The following is an 18,737-nucleotide window of genomic DNA, read 5'->3' on the forward strand; positions in this document are numbered from 1 at the left end:
GTATTTACAGAATTCTTCTACTGAAGTAATCAGGGGGTAATCAGAGGATAAATCTAGTTTAGTAAAGACAGCTTCTTGAGGACTGAATAGCATTTCACTGATGTTAGACAGAGAGTGGCAGTCCACAACAATGGTTACGTCCCTGATACCCCTTCTGGCTAGAAAAGTGGGAATACTCAGTTTATATAATGTCTTTTTTGCATAATCCGAGAATCAATTCAATGAGTGGTTGTCTCAGTGCAATGGTACATTTCTTACTGTACCAGTACAGCATTTTCTTTCAGATTAATCTTGTGTTTGACCTTTCTGTCTTCTCCCAGTAGTATCAGTGAAGATACCTGGAAACTCAGTACTCACTTCCATGTGTAATCTTTCCATAGACGGCAGGTCAGTTTCTGGTCTGCTTGGATACAGAGTACTCTGTCCTAGCACAGAAACACAGTTTGGGGCTACAGACATTTTTACTTGAACATCGTGACCTTTAAATTTAAGACTATCCACCATAATGTCCTGAGCAAACATTGGGAGATGCAGTTATGGACAATTAACATTAAACAGTACAATATACGAGGGATCCTAGTCTGACACTCTAACAACTATAGCACAATGGCTCTCTATACAGGCAGTGACCCATACTAGGCAGTGTGGAAAACAATGTGAGTGAGACTGACAACTTGGTCAAATGCATCAGTGGCTTCTTCCTCATCAGTGCCAACATCTGACACTCTCTTATAATGTAGGAGAGGTGTGCAGCTACTAAGAGGCTAGTTGACCTTGGTGCAGGTGCAGGGTGGTGATATCAATTTCTATCTTCCCAGCCACCTCCAGTAACGGCACTACTTCCCCTACTCACTTAAGTGATGCTCTATGGTAGAGGCCAGGATACTCCCTGCAACCCACCCTGCAAGCTGCTGTTGTTCAATATAAACATTCACATATCTCAGTCTCGGAAGCCATGGATATAAACTTCAACAGAGTTTGTATAATGCTCTCATGTATGGGCTGCACATACCACCAGCTCTTCCTACTGGAGTAATGGGCATAGTTCATATTAATTAGACAATAGTACCTTCCTCCGATCCCCCCCCACTTTGTACTGGGTAACAGTTACTAAAACTGCTCCAGTCTGGCTAGGTTATGAGTTTTCTGACACATTCTCTAAATGGGAGAAAAATCAGAATAACTGGTAACTTTGGCCTCATTTAACATGATTCTCATGGAACAGAAATAGATATTTGTGCAATTTTGCACATGTCCAGTGTCTTGTTTACACTCAGCCTCTATGCATGCAATCTTAACACAGCAGAGATCTGTACCCAGGAGGCTGCTGCACCGCATACACGCCTTTTACATATAGTTGCTTTGCATACATAGTAGCCTAGAGAAAACAAGACACATGCAAGATTGCATATATAGATTCTTCTGCCATGCCAATATTATATTTAAATCTGGCCTAAATCAGGCATTATTTGAAATACTAGCTACATCATATGCATGTATTTAGTTAACATTTTATTCCATCTTTCTCTCATTAAATGGAAACTTAGGAAACCAACAAAGATATTAAATGGCAACATACCCAGTTAACAGAGAAAGTCCAGAGCAAACAGATGACCACTGCATACATCTTTTCAACTTGATTTTTGGTGTGACTGTTCTAGTTAATGCAAGCTAAATCTGATGCTGCACTTTCTTGCAACTTGGTTTGCAAACAAATTAGCTGTAACCCAATCAAACTTCAACATACAAACATCTCCCATCTGTGCAGCTGCGTACATATTTAATCATGTCCAAGATCACTAGACTTGCACTTTCAAGAAGTGGTACTACTTTTCTAATTCTCCAAGTATATATGGCAAACTAGCATTCCAGACTGAGGCTATGGTCCTTTGGCATTGATTTCCATAGGTTTAGAGGACCAATAACTTGATGTCAATGATCTTAAAAGGATGTAACTCTGCTTAGGATAGCACTGTTAGACAGTGCTGCAACATTATTTCAAAACAAATGCCACTGAAATTAATTAAGATTGCTCAGAATCAGCAGCTTGTTCTTGAAGATTGTGTCCTTAATGATTCAAATGTGACTGTGTTTAAAATATTAATCACTAGCCTCTTTCTTTATTTAAACCGGCATACAAAGGCACAATAACTTCCATTTGACATTCCCTTTCTAAAATATACGATCACTTGCCAATGTGATTTGAGCTGTTCATTCTAAAAGCAGGTAAATTATTCACTGATGTATCAGAGTTATAGGTCACTGTTAAATTATATTTGGCTTTATTAATAACCAAGTTCATTCTCAAAACTGTTTTTTAAAACAGAAGAGACCAATAAAGTATTTCTGCAAATCAACTTTTAATGCCAATTTATAACATGCAACTAAATTTAAGCTTTGTTTTCATTTGACAAATATTCAATTATACTAGGAAGAAAACAGTTGTATATCACAGTGACAGGCCTTTTCTGCCAACTGAGGGAACTTACACAGCCTCATATAATTTGGGGAACCAGGTTTGTTTTAAAGTACAAACCTTCCCCTGAGTTACCAGATGTTCTTAAAATAGCAAGTGTAAAGGCTTTGGGTTCCTTACCGTGAGGTAAGTTTTCTGGTGAGCAAGTCGAACTCAGAGATCACTGAGGAAGGAGTAGGATATAAATAACAAAAAATGTGTATTTATATCCAAGTAGGATTCAATGAACAAATCAGCAGCACAGGTCTCCAGACAGCCAGAGGAGAAACCTGGCTGAGGCACATAAATTTAAGCTAGTTATGGCTTCAGAGAGTGGTCTGAATTTTCTTCAATGCTTTCAGGTACAAACAGGCTTTTACTGACTAGCCACTAGGTTGGATCCTCTCTCATACGCAGGATTTCACCCACACCACCCTGCCCTTTCCCAAGAGTCAGAGTAAATGGTACTAGGTCTGCTCATTACCAGAGTCAGGCCTAACAATCAGGAACTCTATTCTTTCCCAGAGGTAGAGTTAAACCTTCTGCCACACTATCAGGCAGTTTTGTTGATGATTGTCAAAAAATCAAAAAATCATTGTCAAATAAAGGTTCTTTTTTCTGTGGGTGTACAAAGATCACCCACACAACGCAAATGATGTCCAAAATGTGCTGTTACAGCACGAAATGTGCTTCATTTTTCTTTTTAACACCCTTGCCCCCAACGGTCTGAATACCGAATTTGATTTGTCCTATTTTCTATAAACGGCCCCTTTAAGACCTAGTCAGGCATTCTGCAGCTGTTATTATTTGAGCTAACCTATCTTCACAGTTCCACACGGAAAGATTTTGCAAAGTTAGCAGCCCGGGCTGGGAGCATTACAAGTTACTCATTGTTAGTACCCTTGAAACATTTACAAGCCTTTATGGTAAGATAACCTTTTATATTATATTTTATGCATGTTTTGGTAGTCCATTAGTAGACGATTGCAATGTTCTAATTATTGTTGTATTTATAATCAGGCTGATGAAGCCACTTTTTAGTGGCAAAAGCACTGAAAATATCCGGAAAGGTGTTTCGACTGTCTCTGCCTGAAGTGAAAATGACCAGCGACAAGCCAAGCCATTAACAGAGACTGTACGCTTGTTTTCGAATACTATAAGCATAAGCATTTTTGGCTGTCAACTGTGTATCACACTTGTATTTTGTTCAACTTTAGTGTTGTCCAATTTCACTTTGTAACCCTTGTTACTTAGCTTTGTTTGCAACTTGTTTGCTTCCTTGTTACTTGTATCAATATATTTGTCTTTTGAGTTCTGACAACTAGTATCAGCGTCTTGCTTGCATGTTGAGCCTACTACTGGTTTTTTGGTCTAACACTATCAGGCAGAGCTACACTTCAAGCTGTCTGCTCTTTTGCAGAGCCAGACCTGAGCTTTCACTAGGGTTGCCAACTGCCAGGTAGTAGCAGGAGATCTCCTGCTAATTCAACTGATCTCCAGCCGATAGAGATCAGATCACCTGGAGAAAAATGGCCGCTTTGCCCATTAAACTCTATGGCATTGAAGTCCCTCCCCTCCCCAAACCCCGCCCTCTTCAGGCTCTGCCTCCAAAATCTCCTGCCGGTTGCGAAGAGGGACCTGGCAACCCTACCTATCACTGCTCTCTTCTTGACCGGAGGCCTCCCTTCAGCATTCCATCTCCTTCCTGAAAAGTGATTGGATGCTGAAGCAGCACTCCTATAGGCTGAGATGGGTGGCTGCTTTCCCCCTCAGGGGCAGGGCAGCCTCCTGTCCATCACAATAACTTCCATGCTCCAGTATTTACATTCAGTACTGTATTACATACAGTATTTACAATCAGTATTTCATTCTACATTTGTTATTGCATAATCTAGATCAACATTCCCACACTACAGCTGGGATGGTAAAAAGGCAAATCCGTTTTGCCTTCAGGCTCTCTTCTAGGGTTGCCAGGTCCCTCTTCGCCACCTGCAGGAGTTTTTTTGGGTGGAGCCTGCGGAGGGTGGGGTTTGGGGAGGGGAGAGACTTCAATGCCATAGAGTCCAATTGCCAACGCGGCCATTTTCTCCAGGTGAACTGATCTCTATCGGCTGGAGATCAGCTGTAATAGTAGGAGATCTTCAGCTAGTACCAGGAGGTTGGCAACCCTACTCTCTTCCCACTTCAAAGCAGGGCTTCCTAAGGCAGTATTCCACAAGTCCTTCAACATTTGCCTCCTATCACACTTGACTAAGGTTGCCAGTCTCCAGGTGGTGGCTGGAGATCTCCTGGAATTACAACTGACATCTAGATGACAGAGGTCAGTTCCCCTGGAGAAAATAGCTGAATGGAGGGGGGACTTGAAAACTAAGATTAGGAGCGGAAAAGCCACGTGAAGAGAAGGTATTTAATGTTTTTATGGTCATGTCCCCAATCCAAGTAGCTTTCTAAAATACTTTATTCACCACGAGGTAAAAAGCATTTGTGTTGTTTCCTCTACAGTGAGAAAAGCAACTTCGGTTGGAGAAAGAGATTTTTACTTTACTAATGTTCCAAACTGTATCTTTCAAAGACTGATTTCATTAAACACATACACACAGGGCGGGGGGAGCACCTACATTTCACCATTAACTTGATCTAGAGCATTGCTCCACTGAAAGAATAAAAATTTTGGTTACCTGCCTGTAGTTGACAGAATCTTCACGGAAAAATAAGAATATTCTGTCAGATTAATGAAATCTTGGGAAGAAAAAAGGGTCTTTCATAATTAGGTTCCTGGTACAATAGAATGATTGCTGCTGTGTGAATGCTTTGGTAATATTGAAATAATTATGTGTATCCATCTTCTCTAACTAGTGAGAAGCTTCAGAGCTAGCATTTACCTAGGTGAGTAACCTTTGGAAGAGAGAGTATTGGAAACATGGCATTTCTGTAGATTTCTTGCCTTGTTACAAATATGAGTAATGTTGCTAAGATAAATTATCTTAATTCCTGTTTACCCAATTTTCCCCTTAAATCTAACAATCCATCTCTTTCCCACTTTTTAGAAATGTGGGGTCAGTTTCTGATCAATTCTGTTTTAATCAAAGAGAAACCTGTAAAAAGGAGGGGTAGGAAGGGAGATTCTGCAAAATTTCAGAATTTTACTCTGTAGATGCTCAGAGGGCAGCAATCCTCCTGTTAGAGCACCACCCTGTGTAGTGTAACACAGAACAACTGCAAGGGCTGAAGTTCTGAAAGGGTGCATTGATTTCTCTTAGAAGAGAAATAAAAGAGAAATGACCCTTTTAAGAGAATAAGAGGAATCAATGGCTATATCTAAAGAAGTAAATTTCAGAAAAAGAAATTCCCCTCCTCAAAACAACACTAAATAGGAGTACAGTACATTTGGAGACACAGAGGCACTTTTGCAAGGCAGATGATCCCAGATCAGATCCCCAGGAAGAGTGGTTCTGAACCCCCAGGATGCTTCAGCCAATTCACTGTAGTGCCTGTCTGCTTCGCTCCAGAATTTAAGCAGCATCTTCTTTTCACACAGCACACATACACCCTCTCTCTTCAGCTAAGAAGCCTGCTCACTTCTTCTAAGCCCATAATGAGCTGTTGACTAGAACTACCTCCTGATACTTTAAGACCTATTGAGGATTGTGAGGATTGGGCCCAATTGGAGGGGGAGTCTGAACTGTCTTCCCCCTGCGTAGCTGCCAGGGTGTCCGTCAGTCCTGGACCCATTGGCAGTCGGTGTTTGTCCTCTCTGGTTTCTGCTCATTGCCCTCCTTTTATCCCCCTGAGCCCTGTTGGCTCCTTCCCTGGCCCTCCCTGGCCCCTCCCTTGGGAAGCCATGAAGGAACCTGCCTCTGAAGGCCTTCCCCCAGCTCCACTCCTTCCTGGAGCTCACTCAGTGTGGGCCTCCTGGCCCGTCATTGCCCCTCCCTCACCCAGCTGCCATCGGGTCTGTAGCATGAGGTGGCCTCCCCGCGGCTTCTTCCTGGCACCAGCTGAAACAGGGGTCTCTGTTGCCTTCCCCTCATTCTTGGTAAGTTGTGGGCAGTGTGGGAGGTCTGGGGTGATGCCTTGGGCCGGCAACCCAGAACAAGCATATATCTCCAGTCATTAAGATACGTTATCACCCTTTTGTTACTTTCAGGCAAATTCGTAGACTAGACAGATGTACAGTAATCAGACTCTAAACTCATAATGTTACACTGAATGTTAAATTGTCAACAAAAATGTAACAAACAGTTTTTGATCATAATATAAGGCCCATTTTAGGTCCACTTTTGCTTCCTTATCTTCTGTGGGGAAGCAGCCACAAAACTGCTACAGACTCTGGATGGCCAGTCTGATTCATAAGATGTTTGAAAGGTAAGGAAGCCAAACATCTGTTTTCAACAACAGTACTATTAGAGGTTATACTTAGAAGTCACACTCTTGGATATACTTCAGGGGCTCTTTAAGGCCTTGTAGTGAGCGAGGAAACATGACTGAAAAAGAATTGCACACAACATTAGATATTTTAACTATTTATCTAATGTATTAAGATACATGGGATGATTCTGTGTCATGCATATATGAAAACTTGCAATACCTAGGATAACGTAGAAATTTTTTGTTACCAAACCTCTCCATCTAACCAAAACAACCTCTTCAATCTTATGTCAGTGATCCACTACAGACTATTCTAGAAGGTTCCAAATAGCCCTGAATAATGTGTAGTTAGTGATGTAAATCCACAATATCCTGTTCACCTCCTGTTCACCTTTTTAACCATCTTTTTTACCCCTTCCCCTCTCAGTTATCTTGAGGCAAATACATGCTGAATATCATTTTGTGGAAACCTTTCTCTTACCCATCCACAATCCCCTACACTCCTTATCTGGGAACTAAACTAGTCAACTCTTGGTATATTCCCCAAATCACTACTTCCTAGAATTGTTTGCCAGTATTTCTCAGGGCACTACATGCTAAATATAGGGAGAGAAATGCAGAATGACAAACTATAAAGCAACTTTTTCATATAATGGCCAGACAGACAAGTTTTTATTGCGGCATTGCCATTCTAAAAAGCTTAATAAAACTATTTACATCATATAATGGCCATGAAACAACATATATATGCATTATATTGGAATGTTCAATACGTAACACATGTGTGCCAGTACTCCCCCCACCCCAAAGGACATGAGACACCAGTGTGCAGGTTAACTAGTTTAACATCAAATCTTCTCGACATCAATTAAGTTCTTCTCAACATCAATTAAACATCCCTGAATTGGTGCAATCTGCTGATAACACGCAGCCTACTCTAGCTACCACTGTTTTGTGCAAACCCACCTAACTCCAAACTTTGCCAACATTTTTGCTCTTCTGCTTCAGCTGGATGCTTCACTCTTGGACTTTCTCTGCCTCGTGTGGAATAATCCTGTGCATCACAAGACTTTCTTCAAATTGACTTTCTTCCAATTAGAAGCATTTCATCATCTCTTTCTCTGCTTTAAATGGACACATCTCAAGATTTTCTTTTCAAACTGACTTCCTTCAAATTACAAGACTTCCTTCATACTAACTTCCATCAGAGACTACAAGGCAACTTTTTTTGAGAAACTGCAACAAACTACCTCTTTACATGAGCTCATGCAGAAGTCTGGCCAACCCCAGCACAAGTAGGTCAGCAAGATGATTTACGTGTGTGTACTTGGGTGTGTGTGTACTTCTGTTCTTCTGAAATGCCATTTCTTATGTCACAATAATGTTACATACATGATGAAATAAATTAAAAGCACGTGGTCCTCTCACTCATTTCTTACCTTAAAAAATCCTAAATTTATGACATGATATGACTTTTCATATTCTAAACCATATTCTAAATAGTTCCATTGAAGACTTAAATTTGTGATGAATGAACAATTATTGTGTTAAGCATCTTATTCGCCACTGGAAAGTGGACTAGATTAATGTTTGTTCTAATCCAACAAGGTTCTTTTTATGTTCTTTATTTATTATCAGTATCTCAATCTCGCAGTGGCTGGGCAAGGGTTGGGGAGTTTCAGTCTATGATTGCCTTTTTAAAATGTTGCTCCAGCAACAAAAAGTTTTACCTACAAGATGGAGTGAAGGCTATCTTCTTGCCATCAGGGATGCTGTATTACCCTTCTATTTGGACTACAATTTGATTGAAAATTGTGAGAAGCATTGCCAAATATTAATGCTTTGCTGTGTTTGTGTTCTCATGCTGCTTTACTTTTCCTGATACTCACCTATCATCTTTGTTATTTGCTAACAAAAATAGTAAAATAAAAAGAGAAGTGTCAATCCTGCCGGGGTAGGGGAAAGCTGTGTGGCTTCTCTCTTTGTCCTCTCCTTGCTCATTTTGTTTGACTGACTCAATTTTTATTCATGGAAACATTCAGGTCCAGGGATGGCCAGATGTACTTTTTTTTTTTTTAAGGGAGGGATAAAGGGAAAAAATGAAGTTCCCCATATATTATATACATATAATAATATGTATACATGATAATATGCATACATATAATATACATATATAATCAACAACTCTTTTAAACAATAGAATAAATTGTGTTGACCTCTATGAATTGTTAATTAATAATTACACTTTTACATTATCTTATCTATCTATTATCTGTGAATTCCTCCTAGAATTCCTTTTGTTGTGGGGAGCCAAGGAAGTTCATAGCCAGGCATGTATGTTAGATGTTAGGAAGACAGATTTTAATGAACTCAGGGGCATAATGAGAGTCATTCCATGGCAAGAATGCTGGAAGGGGGAGGAGCAAGTGAAGGGTGGGCTCTCCTAAAACAAGATCTCTTGCAAGCTCAAGCCGTCAGTTTTCCAGTAAGATGGAAATGTGGTAGAGAGTTCATTATGATGGGGGAAATTTAAACTTCATTAGGGAGCCCATTACCCAAATAAAGAAAATAAATTCAAAGTCTTTATTCCACAAAAATTACAACATTTATTGGTTAGCCAAGGCAAGTACCTGACATGCAAAAGAATCCACAGTAGTTGCAAAAATTCAAAGCACAGTTTAGGCAATTATAGAAATTCTGACATCATAGTGACATTGAGACCAGTACATTTACATATAACCAATAACCATTAATCAAGATAGGCATATCCAGTGTAGCATGGCACCATGTGCAGCCTTGTTTCAGTTTAGAAAAGAGACAACTAAGAGGGGACATGATAGAGGTTTATAAAATTATGTACAGGGTGGAGAGAGTTGACAAAGAGAACTTTTTCTGCCTCTCCCAAAATACCAGAACTTGAGGGCATCCAATGAAGCTGATGGACAATAGATTCAGGATGGACAAAAGGAAATATTTCTTTACACAGCAAGTGATTAAAATTTGGAATTTGCTCCCAGAGGATGTGGTAATGACCACAGGCATAAACAGCTTTCAAATGAGATTGGATAGATTCATGGAGGAGAGGTCTATCAGTGGCTACTAGCCATGGTGACAAAAGGGAACCTCCATGTTTTGAGGCAGACAGTCTCTGAAGCCCAGTGCCAGGAGGCAACATCAGGGGAAGACCTCAGCCTATACGCCCTGTTGTTGGACCTCCAGTGTTTGGCCACTGTGTGAAACAGGATTCTGGACTAGATGGACCACTGGTCTGATCCAGCAGGACTCTTCTTATGTTCTTATTTCTTATGTCAATAAAAATGGCATGTTGACTCAGTTTTTTTCCATTTCCTAATTGTCTTCCAGAATAGTGTAGTGGCTGAATACTGGATTTGACTCTGGAAGGCCCAGGTTCAAATCCCTACTCTGCCATGGAAGCTTGCTGAATGACCTTGAGACAGTCACATATTCTCAGCCAAACCTACATCACAGATTAAAATGGAGAAGGGAAGAATGAAGGATGCCACCTCACGCTCCTTGGAGGAAGGGCAGTATTTTAAAAGTAGTATATTGATAAAGAATTACAAGGTGTTTCAGCTCTAGGCTGGTGATTAAAACAAACAATTCTAGTTTTAGCACAAAGAACACAGATCACAGCTTCCATAGCAGAGTAGGGATTTGAACCTGGGCCTTCCAGAGTCAAGTCCACTTTATCCTGATTTATGCTCGCCCATGGAGATTCATGGATCCGACTGGATTCCAGAGAGCTCTGTGGGATCCTATTCCCCCTGGCTTATGAAGAACTGGCATAGTCACCGAAATCAGGCCCCTTGGTATACTGAGGGACTCTGGAACATGAAACGGGAACTTAGATGGCTATAGCAAACTTGGCGTCAAGCTCATGACGAAGCTGCAAGAACATCTTATAAGACGTTTATGAATGCCTATGAGCTGGCAATGAAGGCTGCTAAGAAGGAGTATTATGAAGCTTCCATTGCATCCACTAGCTCTTGCCTGGCACAATTATTTAGGATAATTAGATCTCTTAAATCCTTGGAAGGACAGTCAAATTTAATTATGAATTCGATCCACAGCTTTGAGGCATCTGCAAATGTTTTTGCAGATAAAGTCTTGCCGTTCCACAGTGATTTCCTTGCCAACCTTGATACAGTAAAGGAACTAATCCCCTTGCCCATCTTCTGGTCCAGTTTTGCACCACTTTAACTGTCTTTCACGAGTTGATGTTGACAGAATCCTGCTGGCTGTGAGGCCTACTCCTTGCCTCCTAGATCCATACCCATCCTGGCTGGTCAAGGCTAGTTGGGATGCGGTGTAGGCTCCCCTGGGAGAGATTGTTAACTTGTCCCTTAGTACAGGAACCTTCCCAGGGGCTCTGAAAGAGGCTGTGGTACAACCACTCTTGAAGAAGCCATATTTAGATCCCTAAGGATCTTACCAACTACCTCCTGGTATTGAATCTTTTGTACCTGGATAAGGTAGTTGAGAGAGTGGTCACCAGAAAGCTGCAGAGATTCCTGGATGACACATCTGTGTTGGACCCATTCTCGTTGTGCTTCAGCCCTGGCTATGGGATGGAGACAGCTCTGGTCGCCCTCACAAATGATCTCTGCTGACAGCTGGGTCAAGGTGGGCTGGGGCTGCTGATTCTTTTAGCTGTTCAACATGCTTAACAGAAAAAGCATTAAAGTTTATTGGATGTATTAATCTTGCTAGGGTGGAGGCCAGCTTCATAGCTTCTCACTAATATTCCAGCCTTGTTAATTTCTTCTCCCTAATTACCAACAGTAGTTTGGCTTAGCTTCTGTTTATGCGCGAACATGATGAAGGCTTCCAACTACACAAAAGCAGCACATGTACTCTAATTACAAGTAGATGGTTTGAAACACTGCTTGATTTACTCACGTGTCATACATATTCCCCCCCCCCAAAAAAAAATTATTGTATTTAATCAAAGCAGCATCTTGGGCAACTGTCATGCTTAAGGCCACCACCAGCAGACTCAAAGCTATACAAAACACTGCTTATGTTGAACAGCAAGAAAATCAGGAACTCAAATATAAGAATTACTTAACTCAACAGAAAACAAGCAGTGAACTCAACAGAAAACAAGCAATGAAAATCAGGTAAGTTTGATTTGGAACACCTATTTTGCAAACTGTACTTGCTTGCCACAAAAAACTTTGCCTTTTGATTTCTGCTGCTCAAGCTACTGTTAAATGCACAAAAGCAGGGTAGATCACAAGTGTTTTCTTCAGGCTGGTTGTCAATCCTCCCTTAGATTTGCAGCTATCACTACAAATTAATGTTGTTGTTTTTTGCATGACACATTGCTTACACCAGTGGTCGGCAAACCACGGCTCTTGAGCCGCATGCGGCTCTTTGGCCCCTTGAATGCGGCTTCTCCGCATCCCCACTCCCAGCCAGGCTGAGGTGCCGCGCTCCCGCCGGGCTCCAGCGCACCCCAGGCAGGAGGAGCCAGCAGGCGAGCGGGAGGTGGCTGCCTCACGTGTGACCACAGCGCCGCAACACGCGCGTCGGACTGGCAGCGAGCAGCGCCCGCTCTTCCCACAAGACCGGGCTGCTCTCCAGCCCCCAGCGGGAACGGGCCGGGGGAGGCAGGGGCCCGGCCTTCACGAAGCCCGGCTCGGCTGCCGGAGGAGGGGGCGGCGGTGCCATGCCTCTGCCCGGACGGTATGCCGTGAGTAGCGCCCACCCCCGGGCGGAGCCATCCCAACAGGAAGGGGCCGGGCTGGCCATTTGATTGCCGGGCGCGCAGATGGGCTCCCGGAGCAGCGAAGAGGCAGGTGGGCGCGGCGGCACAAGCTCCCAGGCCAGCGCTTCTGTGCGCCTCTGCCCCGCTGGGGCTGCGACCCTGCGGGGGACTGAGGCTCGGGAGGGGTGGTCGGTCCAGCGGGCCGCTTGCCCCGTGGGGCATGGTGGGTGGGGGCTGGCGGGCAGGCAGGCAGGCGCAGGCCAGCCCCTTGCGGGGGGACCGACCCCCCGCTCCGAGCTGGCACCGGTGCCTCGGGCCCCCCACGCCATGATGGCCTCCCTCCTCATGTGGCCAGCCCTCCCCTGCATCTCAGGAAAGCCCCCTGCCTTGCCTGGCCCGGCCGCGACAGTCCTGGCACTTCCCGGCCTGGCCCTGAGCTCTGCCAACTCAGGCCCCGCGCTGGTGCTGCAGGGGAGGGGGAGGGCGCCCTCCCGGTGAGGGCGGGCAGGGAGGAGCAAATAGGACGGTGGCTCTCAAAAGAAATCTCAATCGTTCTACTCTTGATATTTGGCTCTTTTGACTAATGAGTTTGCCGACCACTGGCTTACACAATCAAAATCAAGGGGAAATTTCTGGAAGCACAAAACAGAAGCAGTGTAAATTTTAGAAGGATACTTGGCAATGCAGCTGCATCTACTCAGCTGCAGCTATTAAACAACTTACTTTTTTTATTCCTTCCTATCCCAAGGATGTTCTGTATGAAACATCTTTGTATTATATTGTGAAAGTGCTGTGGAGTGGATAAGCAGAGTTAGCTGTCTGAAATACTCAGAGAGATGAGAAGATTTTCCTCATTTATTTTTTTCTGGGATTTTGCTCTAGTCTGCACCCGATTTTAATTCCAGTTTAACAAGCAGAATGTCTAGAATTATTTCCCATTTTTCAACAATGTAAACATGAGCATTAGTAAAATGTTGCAAAACCTACACCGTCCTGACGCGCTTATACTTACAAATGTATTAAAATTATTTTTGTTTGGTGCTTTGTACATTCATTCATTCTATGTACCTGGAAAAACATTGCATCAGAAAAAAAAAACTTGATACAACTATTTTGCATTACTTTTATCAATGCACAAGGTAATGTGGAGGGAGGAGAGATGCCAAAATATGTGATACCTGTGATACGAGTCAGATCACAAATGCTCTACCCGACACGTATTCACACATATGATCAGGGGAACTCACCTTTAAAGCATTCCATTCCTCCACTGGGCTAGGGAAAGCTGCGAGAGGGTGAGAGGGGCTTCAGGCTTCCCTCCTGTACCACTGTCGCTATTGGGAACTTCTGCAGGAAGACCTGTTTACCCCTTCCTTGGGCTCCATGTATCCATCCAAGACAAGTCAGGTAGGGCACTTATGACCCAACTAATGTCACATACATCACATATTTTTGCCCTTATACAGGGAAGAGGAAATTCAACACAGAGCTCCTGTTTTCAGGACGAGTACTGCATTCCTCGTTACAAAGTGCCCCAAATTGTGGGAAGTCTAGTGCTACTCTTTTCTGAACAGTCTTTCTCTTCTCAAATCATACATATTAGCTTTGTGAAAATTAAATGTACTACTAACATCATTGTGTATCTAAATACAGAACAGGTAAGATATTCATATTAAATTTTAATTACTGGGAAGAAGGACAATTGTCAACATCCAGCATCCGCTTTGACACCAGAGTTGCCAGCTCCAGGTTCGGAAATACCTGGAGATTTTGGGGGTGGAGCCTGAGGAGGGCGGGGTTTGGAGAGGGGAGGTACTTCAATGCCACAGAGTCCAATTGCCAAAGCGACCATTTTCTCCAGGGGAACTGATGTCAGTCACCTGGAGATCTGTTATAATAGCAGATCTCCAGCCACCACCTGGAGGTTGGCAACCCTATTTGATATTATTCTTAAGAAATTTTAAATAAAAAAACACTTTCTCTTTCTGTTTTCAGAAGAGAAGAAAAGAAAAAAGAAGGATGCATGTTAATTATCCAGCTTAAAAAGGTTACCCTAAATTGTGTTCCTCTCTGAAATTTAAGGATAGGTTATGGATAGTCATTGCATCTCAGTCAGAGTTTCCCCTTTATAAGGCTGTGAATTCAAAATATTTTCCAAAAATATTGAGACCTCACCACATGGAGACAAGTCTCTTTTCAATAATCCAGAAAGAGTTCTGGTTCATCATTCCTCCACAACAGTCATTTTAAGTGTTAAAACAACTAGGGGTTTTGTGGCACATTAAAGGATCATTTTTTGTGTGTCTCAATCTTTCATGGGCTAGAGCCCATTTCATTAGATGTATGATCTGTAGCTTCTGGCTGACAAAAGCTTATGAAACAATATATATTTTTAAGTACCATAATAGTCTTTGTTGTTTGAATGCAGCAGACCAATATGGCTGCCTTTCTGGGCTTTAGAAATCCATGGTTCTTTCAGTTGTGTGTCTCAAAATGAGCGCAAAAGCCTTTACTTCTTTTCTTCTTTACAATCTATTTGTTTTAAATTAACAACATACATATGATTATTATATCTATAGTTTATTTGCATAAGCGACTCAGGAACTTTCAACCTATATTTTCAAAAATTAAAGTGTGATAAGAAATGAAAAAAGGGAAATTAAGTTGGCTTGCAGAATTTTACTCTCAGGTATGAAGCGCCCAACATAGTTATTTAAATATCCAGACAAGATAGCCTTTTCTATTTTTTTTGACAATAACATTTCACTGAAGTAATGTTGTAAATGGAGCTGTAGAAGAAATAAAATGATTAGCTGTCCTTTGTTCTATAATCTTTCGGTAGTGTAATTCCCTCAAAACAGAAAGCAGCAAGATAAAATATTGTCATGGAGATAAAAATTACACTTGTAAATTTGTTTGTCGATTCTACGGTAACTATTACTTATGATTAGTGCCATTATTCTTATTAATTTTTTAGTACCACATAATTTAAATGTAAAACTGAAGCCATTCTTTAACAACACATCAAGGGCTCAAACCTTTTTGAAATGCATCATTTGGTAAATTGCATTGACAACAAGCAAATGGCAATAGGTGCAGCTTGATGTACAGAATGGGTGTTCATTTGTTTCTCTTTGTAAAATGAGGACAAGTGTTCTTTGTTTCAGAGTTGTTCTGAGTTTGAATGTTAAACTTGCTGTAAAGCACTTAATTTTTTGCCTAAAGGTTTAGTGCTTTAGGGACCATATATAGGCAAATCTTCTTTTAGTGTTCATTTTGAATAATTTTTAAATGCCAAAATATTCAATACAGCCTTACTTTAAGGGGGGGGGGGAGAGATTTAAGTCTCTAAAGAGTTGACAGAAAAAAATTAAGTTGCCATAGCAACCTGAGTTGAGGAAATCTTTCCTGTTTGCATAGATCATCTCTATTCTATCATCCTGTTTACTAAATGTTACTAAAGAAAGCAATTAAAGGTTAATCTCTCTTCAAAAGCAAACAAATCAAATGCCAGTGAACACCAAAGAGAGAGAACGATACATTTCAGGTTGGTCAACAGCTTCCCCAAAAAGTAGGTCTAAAGTATGCAGGAAGTTTTATGCCCATTTCCATAAAATCAAATATTAATTTGATATGCTGTAAGCATCAATGTTTGGCATGAGCATGCATTTGATTTTTGACATGAATTTTCGACCTAGATAAATGGATGCAATGAAGGGTCTAAAACCCATTAAAGACAAGGCCAGTGTTTCCATTGGGTTATGTGGATTTTGTATCAGGTTCACAGGGCCTAAAACTCCACTCTCAGAAAATCCAATTTACATACCATGGTTCCAAAATCAATATTATGCCTTGCTGCAAGAGCTTCCTAATAGGGATTTATTTAATAATGGGCTGGCAGATTCCATTCACTATACATATCCAGATAGACAGGATAGTTTTTATATGTGTGGTTTCATAAAAGAAGCATTTTCCCCCAGGTTAGCAAATGGGTTTACAGGAAGGCCATAATAAAATGGTGTGTCAAGTACATTCCATTGCCACAGTTACCACTCCATTTACAAAATTCTCTAGTTATCCTCATGGGAGTCAGATTAAGCTCAACCTATAGACTTTTAGAGTTGCCACATATATTATTCAAATATACTAATATATCTGCCTAATAAATTAGCACCATATATTTAACTCTTAGAAGTAGACATGCACTTTGTTTCCCAAGCAACAGACCTGCAAATACAAAAGACTGTTTTTTTAAAAGTGGGCAGTGGTTTAAAGGCACTAGAAAATTCAAAAAGTGATGAAGCTATGATACTACCCACACCAAAAGCTTATTTGGCTTGACAAGAAATATTAGGACATACCAAGAATAAAAGCTGCTCCTTCCCAGTTACAAAGTTCTGTTGTTTAAACTTTTGAAAACTAGTAAGATATTTATTCTGTGCCTTATTTAAAGGCAAGCTCATTCAGAAACTGATGAAAATATTCTGTAAGTTCTGCTACAAACATTGCCAAAGCTGATGGTCTTACAACATACAGCTCTCTTAATTCTTAACACACAGCTAGCAACATAAGATAATTGTATTTCTAAAACTGCATGTTTAATTTTTTTCCCTGTTGAAAAAAGGACAGGCATAGCTTAATTTAGAAGCAAAATATTCTAAAAATTGAAAATGGGCTATTTTTTCAAACACTGATGGATTCTTTACCAAAGCTACATAAAGACATTTTAGGGACCACACAGTGAAATCATAACATGATGATAAGGCCATTTATCCAAAAGTCTCCAGTCTGCCCAAAGTACTTGCATGCAGGGCTTGCACAAAAGTCTTTGATGCCCCAGGTGAGCAGCAAGCCAGGCATTCCCCCCACACACCCACACTCATGCCAGGAGCTCGGCAGGCACAGAGCCACTATGAGCAGATCTTGGTACATGTGAAACCAGTGGGGGCTTTCTCTTCCTCCCTCCCTCCACCTTCCCTCCATCAGGGGGCAAAATGGGAGAATGCAGGCCAGGCAAGCAAGTTCTGGCTGCCTACTTCCCAGGTGCATGCATAGTGCCTAGGGCTGCTTCCTGCCACGGTGCTAGGCTTGCCTGCTCTGGGTTGTGAAATATCTGGAGATTTTGGGGTTGGAGCCTGAGGAGGATGGGGTTGGGGGAGGGCAGAGACTCCAGAGGGGTATAATGCCGTACATTCCACCTTCCAAAGCAGCCATTTTCTCCAGGTAAACTGATCTCTGTTGCCTGGAGATAAGTTGTAAAAGAGGAAGAGCTCCAGCTACCACCTGGAGGTTGGCAATCCTACATGGCACACACTGATCCCAGTGATGGGGGAAGGCCCCAGCGACCCAGCTGAAGTACCACTGTGGTGCCTGGAGCTGCTGCTTGCTGTGGTGCAGCCACACTTCTGGGAACAAGGTAGAAGACCCTGACCATCCAATGCGCAGATGCAGCAAGCTGATGCTTGCTGAAGTGTAACATGGCCACTGTTCCAGGGCCTAGGGAAGCAGCCTCAATGTTGCAGGAGGGCTGACACCCCTTCATATATTGGGAAGACTGGTGCGTTAAACAATATCCTAGGTATGTCTAAAGGGCAGCTTGCCCCTGCTTGAAAGCATTTTCACAGGTATATCAAATTGCATGATCAATAGCTACAATCATCACTAAACAAGCCCTATTCCTTACTATTTCTATTTCCTTACTATTGTTGCAACTGTTGGTCTCCCTGTTCCTATGTATGCTCTCTTTTTACTGCTGTCTTGAACCATGGGCTTCTACTTATATCCTATTGTATACTCCCTCGTTAAACATTATTCTCTTATTACAGAGTAGACAGCAGTTTATCAGGGATGAACTAAGCAAGAACAGTTTCTGTGGACTGGAGCATTGCTGCAATAAAAATTACAGTGGTGGTATTTACAAATTTTCAGATAATAATAGCTATTGAAATGATGGACAAAAAGTTTACAATTACTTTCTATAAAATGACAATAATATTCAGGGTTGCCTTCAAATTTCACTGAAACCATCTATCATTTGCATAAGCAGGGACACTGAGAATAGGGAGAAAGAGATACAAAATTCCTAGGGACCTTAGGGTTCTTCTGGAGACTCAAGAAGCTAGGCAGTCAACTGCCTCACTTTACTATGAAACACAGAAACAGCTGACATGGAGCCTGTTGGTA

This window comes from Euleptes europaea, chromosome 10 (assembly GCF_029931775.1).
Source record: "Euleptes europaea isolate rEulEur1 chromosome 10, rEulEur1.hap1, whole genome shotgun sequence".
NCBI classification, from domain to species: domain Eukaryota; kingdom Metazoa; phylum Chordata; class Lepidosauria; order Squamata; family Sphaerodactylidae; genus Euleptes; species Euleptes europaea.